Here is a 13,175-nt window from a genome sequence, read left to right on the forward strand (position 1 = left end):
CTATATGGTATTCCAAATACCTGTTGAAACACAATTTTATTTCTGTTAACAGAAATCAGAAAAAAGGTGTTAATATAAGAAGAGTGACAATAGACCCAAAGATCCTGTGAGTTGATGCCTGCCATCAGCTACTACTTTTGTCTTTTTCTTGGCTATATGAGATGAAGGTCTCTCTCAATGGTCCAGAGTATCTGTGGCTTGTTCACCATATTCTGAGTTGACGGTTGGATGACATGCATCACATTTTCTGCCTTTGGCTTACTGATGACACTAGATCCAAACCAACCAATTCCCAGGTCTTATAATCAGTATTATTTCAATAACATTAAAATGCTAAAAAAAAAAAAAAAAATGGCGTAAATTAGTGAATGCTCTTACACCTGCATCCCATTTCAATTCACTCCAGAGAAAATTCTTAATAATTGTGATGCAAAAACATTTCAGATATTATCATTACTGAGGGCCAGCAATCAAATTATCGTGGTCATTTGGTCAGCCAGTTGTCAGATTACAGAAAAATATCTTTAGGACCTGCTTACTAGGAAACATCTGTCTTTGTGGGAGTTTCCAAGTAAGCTGAACTTGAGAAATATATTCAAGTGCAATTAGGTTGTTTGGAAAGTAAGTCCAGGAGACACAGGTAGGAGATTTAGGAAATGAGACAGGGAAGGGGAGACAGTCAATACAGCATGTGCATAAATCAAGTTACCACTTAGGGAAAGAACAGCTTAATCCTGCTGGTTGTGGTTTGCAAACTGGCCCCCAAACTGGCAAGGAGAGACCAAAGAAAGAGGCAGACCTCTCCAGATTGGTAGATGACAGGTTTAAAAAGCAAGGAAACTTACATAGGAGACTTGTCTTGGGTGGCCACAAGAGAAGTAGACCTCTGCACTTGCCCACTAGAATCTCAAAAGTTTATATAGAGGTCTTAACAGGGTTCAGTCATTTACACTGTGCAGATGGTCTCAACCACACATGGCTCTCTCAAGGCTACATCTTTGAAAACAGTTCCCACTGTGGGAATAGGGGGCAGAATGTACATTGTAAGGGGTGGGGTGAAGAAAATACAGTTGCCTGGGTCCAACTCACGGGTCAGCCAGAAGTCACATGCTATGGGGGACCTCCTCCAACAAAAGGGGAGCTCTGGGGACCACTATGCTCCATTCACTTCAGAGTTAGCCCATCAGAGAGGAGAGAGAACTGATATATCTATATACCAACAACCAAGCATTAGCTGAGGACCCCAGGAAGAAGAGGAGGCATTAATTCCCTGACCCTGCCAGCCTTCTGGTGGGCTGAGAAGGCTCCAATGGCTAGACAAATCTGAAAAAAAAAAACAAAACAAAACAGGTGCTAGCAGTTCGAAATTCAGCCTCTGTGCACTGATGTGGAAAGGGCAGCAGTAAAACCTGCCCTTGTGTGCTGTATCTTCCAGGTTATCCCCTGGCAGATGTTAACCAGGCAGTTCTTCCCTTCAGTAGCCTCAATTTACAGATTTTTCTTACTCAAAGTTACATAACCTAACCCTTCTAATAGTCATCTTAAATATTAGTGTTGCTTAATATTGTAATAGAGAAGAACAAATCTGACTCTATATTAGATCTGTTCCTTTAGTTTTAACCATGGTGCCCTGTTTTCTAGGCTTAGTCTTGCTAGCTCTGCACCTTTTGCAAAACAATATCACCTTGAGCCTGAAATATACAGGAGAGCCTGTCCTCGGGGCTCTGATCTTTAAGGATGTTAGCACTTCTGCACTTATGTAGAGATGGCAAGTTGCAAAATAGAGAGTAACTTTTGTTTTGTTGGACGTTTACAAGGACACCATGGCCTGACCCACATGGACGGCTGTAAGAACAAAGAATGCCTGCAGCAAGGAGTTTGCAACAACCACACCCCCCCCTTTTTTTGTATAAAAGGAGCCTGTATTCTGACTGGAGTAGGATGGTTCTCCAAGACATTAGTCTGCCATCCTCTTGGCCTGCCGGCTTTCCAAATAAAGTCTTTATTCCTTGCCCCAACACCTCATCTCCCAATTTATTGGCCTGTCATGCAGCGAGCAGAACAAGTTTGGACTAGGTAACACTATCATCAACCATAATTTCAGCAGCATCAGAATGAGCACCCTACTCACTAATTTCACACGTTTTATAGGAAATGTGTTTTTATCTTTAATTATGCTGTTCTATGAAGTGTTTCATGTAATCTAGTATGAATTTTGATTACATGGTATCTCAAGGGACAGACAAAATGAAATATATATGGAGAGGTATACATTACAATTAGAGCACTTCATTTGCAAGTTCAATGTGAAGAAATACAAAATGCAGGAACTTTATTACCAACCACAGCAACAAAAAAAAGAACATTGGACCTGCATACACAAGCCAAATATTGTCTCTGGACTCTAGCTCAAATTTGAAACAAGGACACCATGTATTGGAGCAGTGATAGATAAGTTGAATGTTTTAACCACAAAAATAATTGAAAAAGTAATTACAATCTTCCTGTAAACAAAATGTAAAACCAGATAATGTTCTCAGAACAGATAAATCTAAGCTTACACAAAATTTTCCAGAGCATAGAAAAGGAGGGAAAATACTCCGTTATATTTTATGATGCTGCTATCCTAGCCTTTAAAAAAGCAGAAACAGATGAAGAAAGGTAAGGGAGGGAAAAGTACAATATATCTGCAAATTATACGCTTATGAGCGCAGATGAAAAAAGTCTGAGGTATTATTGTTACAGAAACCTGAATCCCATGGAGAGACCAAGCGACACTCGGAGGGGTGGAGAACTCAGGTTTATTGTGCCGGCGGCCCAGAGGAGTTAACACTCCAAGCTCCAGACTCGGATTGTAGGTTCACACAGGCTTTTATAGGGTTTTAGGAACAAAAAATCATGTGGTCTTAGGTTTACACACTGGGCAGGTTCCGTGCCTGTGGGGTGGGGAGGGGTTAGTTTCAGTCTCCTAGAAGCAAGCTGTTTCACAGAAGCGCAAAAGCGATAAGCCATGTCTGTGCCTGGGAGGCCTTGCTGGTCCTTGTGGGCCTTTTCTACTCCATTATCAGACAAAATATATCATAAAATTATCCCAATGGATGCCAGATAATATCTATCTAAAACAAAGCCTATGGGCATCATTCCTAGCAGACTAGCAAGACTAGCAATGGAAGGGAATACCGAAGTGATCAAGCAGGATTTACTTCTAGGATGCAAGGATGGTTTCTAGGTTCATATTATTGTGGTTGGAAAAGATGCTTGATATAATTGTAGTCTTCTTAAATATCAAATGACTTGCTTTGTGACCTAACATATGAGATAGTCTGGAGAAGGTTCCATGTGCACTTGAGAAGAACATGTATTCTATTGCTAGAATACTTGTAACAGAAAAGAACAAATCTGGCTCCATATAGGATCTGTTTCTTTGGCTCTAACCCTGAGCCCTGTTGTCTAGGCTTAGTCTTGCTAGCTCTGCACCTTTTGTAAAAGAATGTTGCCTTTAGTCTGAAATACAGGAGAGCCTATTCTCAAGGATCTGACCTTTAAGGATATTAACACTTTTGCACTTATACGAAGATAAAAAGTTGCAGAATAAAAAATAACATTTGTTTTATTAGGTTTTACAGGGGTACCATGACCTGACCCACGTGGACAGCTACAAGAACAAAGAATTCCTACACCAAGAAGTTTGCAACAACCAATCACACCCCTCCCCTTTTTAGTATAAAAGGAGTCTGAATTCTTACTTGAGTAAGATGGTTCTTCTTCTCGGTCTGCCAGCTTTCCAAAAAAGTCGCTATTCCTTGCCCCAACACCTTGTCTCCTGATTATTGGCCTGTCATGCAGTGAGCAGAACGAGTTTGAACTCAGCAAAATATTCTGTATCTGTTTGTTGGTCAAATTAGCCCAATGCATAATTTAAGTCCAACGTTTCCATATTGATTTTCTGTCTGTATCATCTATTCATCGTTGAAAATGGGATATTGAAATCCCCTACTATTACTATAATGCTCTCTACTTCTACCTTCAGAGCTTTTAATATTTGCTTTATATATTTAGATGCTCTGATGTTGGGTGTATGAATATTTACAGTTGTTAAATGATGAATCAAACCCTTTATCCCTTACTGTGTAATTTTATAATTATGTAGTAATCTTTATCTCAATACAATTTTTGGCTTAAAGTTTACTTTATCCGATATAAGCATAGCTAACACGGATTTCTTTTAGTTTCCATTTACATGAAATATTTTTCCGTTTCTTCATAACAAAGGAATTTTTAACTAAACACAAATAGTGCAAAATATAAAGAAAAGATTGATAAAATAAATCATCTTTGAGAATTTCTCTTTGTAATCAGAACCGCAATGAATCACCTCATGTCAGTCAGAATGGCCTTCATTAAAAAGTCTATGAATAATAAATGCCAAAGTAGGTGTGAAGAAAACTACACTGTTGGTGGAAATGTAACTCAGCTCAGCCACTATGGAGGACAGTATGGAGGTTCCTTAAAAAAGTAAAAATAGACTTACTCCATGAGCCAGTAATCCCACTCCGGGGCATATATCCAGAGGAAACTATGATTTGAAAAGACACATGCACCCCAATGTTCACAGCTGTACTATTTACAACAGCCAAGACATGGAAACAAACTAAATGTCCATACACAGATGAATGGATAAAGAAGCTGTGGTTTATATATATACAGTGTACACACCACATAAGAAAGAATGAAATATCATTTGCAGCAACATGGATGAATCCAGAGATTATCATATTAAGTGAAGTCAGTCAGACTAAGAAAGACAAATATCATATGATATCACTTATATGTGGAATATAAAAAAATGACACAAATTTATTTACAAACTAGAAATAAACTCACAGACATAGAAAACAAACTATGGTTACCAAAGGGGAAAAAGAGGGATATACTAGGAGTTTGCGATTAGCAGATACACGTTACTATATATTAAATAAACAACAAAGACCTACTGTATAGCACAGGGAACTACATTCAAATTCTTGTAATAAGCTATAATGCAGTTGTTCCTGCCTCCATGTCTGACCAGCGGACCCCAGGGTCTTCACTGTCAACGTGACCCTACCCTCCGTACCACAGTTCCAGCAGTGCCCCTATTCTCAAGCCTTTCCTGCTTCCCTCTCCCTTCCCCCAAGCTGAATTGAGAGTTGAGTTGCACATTTGTTGAGTTTTATTCACTTGCTTAGGTGCCAGTCTTCCCACTGGAGTCTGATCACCTGCCGGGTCAGGATGGTGGGTATGTTTTCCTGGGTATGTTCCCTGAGAAAGTGCCTGGCAACAAGGAGAGGCTCAGGCCATAGCTTGCGTGGGTGCTTGTAGCTTTCTTCTACTGACATATAAAGAAAACTTCCAGAAATGGAAATAGGAGCCTGGCTTATGTCTCCAGTTCCTAGAACAGTAAGGTTATCTTCCACTTTATAAGCACTCACTAAATTTTGGATAAATGTATGTACTACCATACTCTGAGTTGGTTGAGCTCTGGAAATTCATCAGGGTGACTTTTCAGGAGCAGGTGCTGTTATAAGCATAGCATCCTTTGGGCCGACTCCCCACTGTTTCATGGAAATATTTATGTTGGCTGCTTTTGTTAGAAAGTCACTAAACAGATTGCCAAGCATTGATGTTGCCCAAGCGTGAGCTAGCAAACAAGAAGATAGGGATATAACTGAATATATGAATGAAGGAACAGGAGAGAGAAGGAGGAAAGGGCTAACGACATTGCCTTCTTTCTGCCTCTGAAACACAGGATCCAGTGTTTCTTAGCTCCCTGTTGTATCAGTGGCCTAGGAAAGCCTGGAGGATGGATGGAGTATTAGAATGGAAGTAATAGAGTTTGCAAAAAAAAGAAAAAAAAATATATATGTTTAAGCAAACCTTACACAAGGGCCTTCAAAGGAACTAGTAACACTCTATTTCTTAATTTTGTACACAGATGTTCCCTTCATTTATTTTACCTTACATGTATACAATAAATGCAATTTTTATTTTAATATTTATTAAATCATTTAAAAATAAAGCCAAAATTATTATAGTATTTCTTCTTTAATAAATATATAAAGAATAAATATAATTTGTGTTTACTTTTTAAAACATACATTTTATAATTAAGTGCTGTGAAATCAATGATATCAACATACAGCCTTGAGGTCAAGGTTTTTTTTTTCTTTAATATTATTACAAGTTTACCTTCCTACATAAAAAAGTGAAAGTGACTGCCAATTAATATTACGAGTTCAGTAACTCCCTTATTAGTATCTGAAAGTTAAAATCATCTGTGATTTTTGCCCTACTGAAAAAATATTTATCTCTAACTATTCGATGAAAGAAAGGTAGTATATTCAGTGACCTAAAAGGGTAGTCTCAGATCTCCAGTTATCTCTAGTGCAGTGATGTATTGAAAACAAAGGCACACTTAAAACCACCATAATATATTGTTCCTTGGACCTAAAATCTTTAAAAGCATTGTAGAACCTTAGACTAATATAACGTTACTTTCTAAAGAAATGAAGTACAGCCAAGAATAGAAAGAACCTTGAGAGGTCATACAAGCATACAGTCTAATGCCACCGAAACACTTAACTTCAATTTTCTTCAGAATTATTTGATATAATGAATAATCTAACTTCATGTTCTAGAATTTTATATTTTATAGCCAGAGGGTCATCTTTTTTAAATCTTTATTACAGAATATTTCAAACTTATACAGCAGTAAAGAAAACATTATTTTGAGTCTCCATGTACCCATTGCCCACTTTCAACAATTATCAAAGTATGACCAGTCCAATTTTCTTCATAACTTCACATGTTCACCCACCATCCAATGATTTTGAAATGAATCTCACACATTATTTCATCTATAAACATTTTGGTATATATGTATGTTGGACCGCACCCTGCAGGCTTGCAAGCCCTGTGGTTGCCCAGCTTTGAGACCAAAGAAGAAGCCCAGAAACAGAGACATCAATGGTTTATTGGATAGGGAATCCCACTAGACTGAAGCACAAGGTCCTGCAGTGACAGCCACTGTGCAGGGACAAGGGCAGCCAGGACATGGTAGCATCTTCCCTACTCCTGGGAAAAGGAGTCCCATCAGTTACCAGGGAAACCAGTGGCTGGGGCAGAGAGCAAGCCCATAGGCACTGACTGGCTAAGCCTTATAATAGAGGATTGGACAGTCCTGAGTGAAGCAGGGACTAGTGGAGCAGAGGATGTACAGAGAGCAAGAGAACAGCCATCTTGAGTGGCCTGAACGCACAACGTATAAAACACAACAGATAAATGTAAAAACAGGACAATGTTTTGTGAAGAAATATCTTCATCACACCCTCCTCCAATGAACAATTTTTCTGTCACCAAATAAGTAGGCAATATACACATTTTATTGATCATCCTACAATTGCTCTCTTTCTTTTTACAGTATGTTTGATCAAATTGAGATCCAAACAACAGTTATACATTTTGACTGCTAATTTGTCTCTGAAGTCTTGTCATTTAGGTATCCTGATTTAGATACCTGTTTTATCTTCATATGGTTTACTTCAAAGAATTCAGGGTCTTGTGGTTTTCTGTTTCTTTGTTTTTGTCCGGTGGCTTTCCCATTACCTGGGTGTGCTGCTTGCATTGTCTTGGCATCATTCAACACGTTCAACTCGTTCCTACATTTATTACACATCCACCGTTAGATCTCACATATGTGGGACTGTTTCACAGGAAGCACTTTGCACTTCCTTCAGGATGTAACTAATGCCACCGTTGCCTCTTTTGATAATGTCAGCAGCAATTAATGATCAGTGTTCAGATCTCTATTTCATTAGGTATTGTGAATGTTTATATTTTGATTAAATTATTTATTTTCTCATGTACAAGCTGGGATATTTTTACAAAGATGAACTCTCTTCTACTATTTTGTTGCCGTGAGGTCCTGATTTTAAAAGAAAGGCAAAATTAATGTTTGTTGTTTTTTGACAAGTTTTCAAAGTGAATTCATTCCTTGTACTAGCCTCTAATAATGATCAATTAAGTAGGGTTTTCTTTTTAGTATCATAATGAATTCATGTGTTTAAATGCATTTGATGTGCTTTGATTTACTATAGTTATTTCTACAAATTCTCAATTGTTCCATCTTTTACCAGTAGGATCCTCTTTAAGTTGGTGGCTTGAAATTGATTATGAGAATGTTTACATGACACAAATCAGCAAACACAGAACAAGGCTTTTTCCTCCCAGAAAACCAGGCAACAACACCTGCCACCTTACTTACTACTGGCATCACATCCTATTCTGTCTCTTTTGTCACCATCATATAATTTTGGTTCTGTGGGTAAATATACATTTAATGGCCACTTCTAATCCTCACATACATGATTTTTTAAAGTTGTTTCGATGGTCTTTAGGACATTTTCTATTAAATTGAGAAGTGCTAACAGAAAAAATACAAGCTTAGTTCTTGTGTGTTCATGATCATTTGTCTGTGGTCCTTACATTTGAAAATTATAGACTTGCTGGATATGAAATTCTTGGATGACATTTTATTTATTTGAACATCTTAAGTAGCATTCTTTTTTTTCCCCTTGCATTCCAGGCTTTCCAAGAGGTTTCCACTGTTACTGGAGGTAGAGGAGTGCTACTTCTTGCTGACGGGGATGAAATCCTGGCTCTTACTTGGCTCCCTCTGACACCAACTGGTCGGCTTGAGAGCTTCTGGTGCCCACTTCCAGCATGACGCTGGTGGAAGTCTGGGCTTCACACCTGGTCTTGGCCGGTGGGGGCAGGGCACGTGGGAGGAGGGTCACAGATTTTTTTGTGGCGCTTGGCTGGAGTTGAGTAGTTGTTGTTTAAAAGTGTTCTGTGTTGCAAGGTTGCCCCTGTCCTAACTCATTTCCTGGGGAGAGCAGGCATTTGTTGAGGCTTTTTTTGTAAGTATTTGTTGGCATTTCTGAGTTGCCACCTTCTTTAGCTCCACATCTGGGATATTTAAGGCAAAAAGAAAACCCTGAGAACTCACCACTAAGTCATCCTTTGGATCCTGAGGTCCCAGCCAGTCTACCTTGCTCTCTCCATCTTTCAAAGTCTACTTATGTTTGTTTTATACAATAACCAAGGGTTTTAGTTTTATTGAACAGAAGAAATATAGCTCTCTCTTCCTAAAAGGGGAACTATAAGTTCCATTTTAACTTAATTATTTTCCAAAAGAGCTTGTGGACCACGTTTGAGAATGTCCACCTATGCCCTTCACCTTCAAATGAAAACTGTGTCATACTTTCAGAATTCTGTATATATTTGTTGAATGTTTTCATCAGGAAAACCATTTTTCCTATGTTCATTTCTACTTGTCATGTTTATCTCTTAATCTGTTTAACTATTTGTTCTTGACTCATATCTATGATTAAGGTTATCTCTTACTTTGCTTTCTTTTTAATAAACCAACTTGAAGCAGTGTCTATTTTCTTGAATTCTTTTTAAATTTAATGTTTACATGTCCTCTGTTTTTTTAAGGTGAGCAATATTTGTTTCCTATAATTTGCATTGGCTTTCTATTTCTGCTCTAGCAAATCACCACAAATTTATGGGCTTTAAAATACAAAAATTTACTTTCTTACAATTCTGTAAGAAGTTTAAGTGGGTCAGGAGACTGCATTCCTTTGGGAAGCAGTAGTGAAAGATGTCTCCTTACATTTTCCAACTTCTAGAGGCCACCTGCATTCCTTCGTTTGTTGTTCCCTCCATCTTCAAAGATGGTTGCATAGCATCTTCCAGTCCCTCTCTCTAACTATGATTCTCCTACCACTCTCTTTCCCTTATAAAGACCTTTGTGATTATATCTGGCCCACCCAGATAACCCAGGATTTCTTTTACTCAAACTCCTTAATTTTAATCCTATCTATAAAATTTCTTTTGGCATATCAATTAACATATTCACAAATTCTAGAGATCAGGACACAGACATCATTCAGGGGCCATTATTCTTTCTCATACATCACAAAATTGTTTTATCTCCTTTCCTTAGTTTTGAGGTCATGTTTCACAGATTTTGTGTTTTTATTTAGTTGCACTGTATCAGTAAGTGATTGGGAAAGCTTTATTTTCTGGATTGAGTTGTTTTCTTCTGTATAAAAACATTGGCCATTGAATAGCTTTATCTTTTAGTTTTTCTCTCTGAATTATGCTGTTTCTATATTTTTCATAATGCGCAGCTGTCTCTCCCTATGAATCTTGTTGGATCTCTTCTTATATGAATTTTGTTTTTTTCTTCAGACATAAAGTTCGAGAACTCTAGATGATTTCTGCTCTTCAGCTATTCTATACCCTGGGGGAATTGTAGAGGAAGAAACAGCAGGAAACTGAGGTTGCAGTTTGAAAACCTAAAGTCCTACTATTCTGCTAAATGTCCTTATAAGAACTCAGTACCTTAGCCGGAGGAACTGCAGCCATCTTTTTTACTCCCCCTTCAGGAAAGGAAACAATAAAGGTGATCTACCAGTTTTTCTCTCTCAGTGACAATGTGCAGAGTTTTGTCAATATTTCATCACAGCTACTACTGGGAAAGGAGCAAGAATTAATCTGTGCAGCTCCTTCCTCTCTGTTTCAGATGCTTCTTAATTTTTCCTTTTATGCAAAAGCAACAGTTCTTCTTATAGCTTATTATATTAGTTTGTATGCTCCTTACATGGTGTTATCACAAAGACGGCAGGACCAGCTTGGGATTATTTATTGATGAATAAAAGCCATGAGATAGTGAGAGGTCAGTAACATATATTTCAATCTCTTGCAACTTTTTTCCCCCATTATCAGGGATTGTATGTTAATTTTAATTATCTCACTAGAACAGAATGCAAATAGGGGCTAAATTATATTTTAATTAATAGTTTTCCCAGTTGGATTCAAAGTATAATTCAAAGTATAATTGAGTATAAATCACTTCCTTTTTAAAGATGTTATTTGAATTTAAGTCAGGGATAATACTTGTCATTATTTGCAGGCGAGCTGAATCTTTCATAAACTTACAGGCATTCTAAATTTAAGTCAGGGATAATACTTGTCATTATTTGCAGGCGAGCTGAATCTTTCATAAACTTACAGGCATTCTAACTTAAAGAGATTCTAAAAGGCATATAAACCTAGTCATCTTTGAAATTGTAGAATATTCTATAAAATTTTTGCCAAGTGGTCCTCGAAATGTGGGTTACATCCCTCAGCACCCCTGAGGCAGCCCTTACTGTCTTTTGCCTGGTTTTGATAAAAGCCTCATATACTCATCTGAACTCTTTCTCATATTGACCCGCACTTTGTGAATCCTCCACTGGGGAACTTAGGTAATTCTTCTACACAATAACACTATCAATACGTGGGGAAAACATTCACAATATTCTTCTTCAAGCTACCAGCCGGGGTACTAACTCTTATTGAAAAGTTGTGAGCATCTCCACCATTCTAGTCTCTCTGACTAGAACACATCTGGCAGGAATAAAACCTTGTTAGAGTGAAGCACTAAGTACAAACAATACTTAAATTATGTCTTCACAGCAAAACAATATCACAGTCTCACTCTAGACTAAAGTGTGTGGGGCTTTTTTCCCCTTAATTTCCCTGTAATCACTGCAGGCTCAGGTGTTTAGCACTTCAGTGGGCATTTCATATTGTTGACTGAAATTATAGTCACTACGGACTAAAACACTGCTGCTGAGAGCCTTTTACTCTCTTCCTACGTTTTCTGCAGTTAGCATCATGTTCTAGTTTGCCTTCTCACATCTGAAACTGTTGAATTTCATTTTTAAAAGATTTAGACCACCAGGATAGAATCGGAGCCCTATTTTGTGATTAGGTGCATTTATTATTTCCCCAAACTTTATGTTATACTAGATTCGAAGCATCAGTAATCATGTGTCAGTTAAGTCCTTCACAGCCAGAGGAGAGACAAGGAGGGAGGAAAAAAAGAAAGAAACATAGTAGGAAAGTGCAAAGGGAAGGAAGGGGAAGAGAAAGGAGAAAAAAGAAAAGAAAGGGATGGAAATAGATTGTCAAGTATACAGGGGCTTTATACTTCATTCTCTTTTTCTGCAAGGATTCAGAATTCATGATTTAGCAAATCTGAAAGTAGTGAAAGATGCAACGTAATTAAAATGACTATAATCCAACCTCTTCGCCTTTGTTTGGAAGAAGCTACAAAGTATAAATAAACAAATACATAAATATGTTGTTGCCTCTGTATTATCTTTGCATGTTTCCTCAAATTGCTCAAGGTGCTTATCACACATCTTATTTATTATCCTCACACAAACACATGCACTAGAAGGAGGAAATGATTTTTATATACATTATTTTTTTCTTAATCACATCAGGCTAGATCCTAGAATTCTATTTTATTAAAGATGACGTGTGATAGAAAAATGATGGGAGATGACGGAATTAAAAGTAATTAAAATATGATGTAGAAATATATGGACAATAAGTCAGAGGTGAGCAAAAGAGACAGTGTGAAAAATCTAATTTAAATAAAAGTAGGATAGTGGGAGGATAGTTAGGGCATAAATGGGCAATTTGCATCTTTTGAAATTCTTTCAGAAATGTAACTAAGGTGATAAGTTAACTTCAAGAATCTCAAGATACCTTGTTTAAGGATACAAACTTGGAACTAGTAGAAAAATAAGTCTGGAGAGCTGATGCACAGCAGAGTGATTATGGTCCATAACTCTGTATTAGGAACTGCAAAGTTGCTAAGAGCCTAGATCTTAATTATTCCCACCACCAAAAATAATAATAATAAGAATAATTACATAATGTGATAGAGATATAAGTTAATGCTATGACAGTAATCACACTGTAATATAAAAATGTAGCAAATCAACAAGTTGTACAACTTAGACTTACACAGTTACATGTATATTTTACTTCATTAAAAAAACAAATAAAAGTGGGTGAAGACAAACTAACAACAACTAAACTACCTGCTTAACATCAGAAACTGTATAAGAGAAAGTAAAGGGAAAACAAAGGGCCTAGTGACAAACCTTAGATCCAGAAAACCCCAAATCATTATCAGGTACTCGCTGCAAAGCTTCTTAGTCCCTCTCAAAAAAAGGAAGCAAAAGCTGGAGGGTCACGTGGGAACCACCAAATTGGATGAGAGTCCACCG

The sequence above is a fragment of the Camelus bactrianus genome, chromosome 4, assembly GCF_048773025.1.
Source record: "Camelus bactrianus isolate YW-2024 breed Bactrian camel chromosome 4, ASM4877302v1, whole genome shotgun sequence".
Lineage (NCBI taxonomy): Eukaryota > Metazoa > Chordata > Mammalia > Artiodactyla > Camelidae > Camelus > Camelus bactrianus.